The following is a 381-nucleotide window of genomic DNA, read 5'->3' as shown; positions in this document are numbered from 1 at the left end:
GAAAGTTATATTAGAAAAATTACCCTCACTTTCATCTGGGTTGTATTATACCAAGATTAGTGCAATTGAATCACATGCCACTGTAAACCAGAAGTTTACTAGCCCAAATGAATTCATAACTGGGCACGACCGATTGGGTCATCCGGGAACAACCATGATGAGGAGAATTATTGAAAATTCTCATGGACATTCACTAAAGAACCAAAAGATTCTTAAAACTAGTGAATTTTGTTGTGCTGCATGTTCTCATGGAAAGTTAATTTTAAAGCCATCACCAGTAAAGATTGGATTTGAGTCCCCTGAATTCCTAGAAAGGATTCAAGGTGATATATGTGGACCTATTCATCCACCATGTGGATCTTTTAGATATTTTATGGTCCT

The sequence above is a fragment of the Arachis duranensis genome, chromosome 6, assembly GCF_000817695.3.
Source record: "Arachis duranensis cultivar V14167 chromosome 6, aradu.V14167.gnm2.J7QH, whole genome shotgun sequence".
In the NCBI taxonomy this organism is placed as follows: Eukaryota; Viridiplantae; Streptophyta; class Magnoliopsida; order Fabales; family Fabaceae; genus Arachis; species Arachis duranensis.
Note: the sequence above shows the minus strand (reverse complement) of the source record.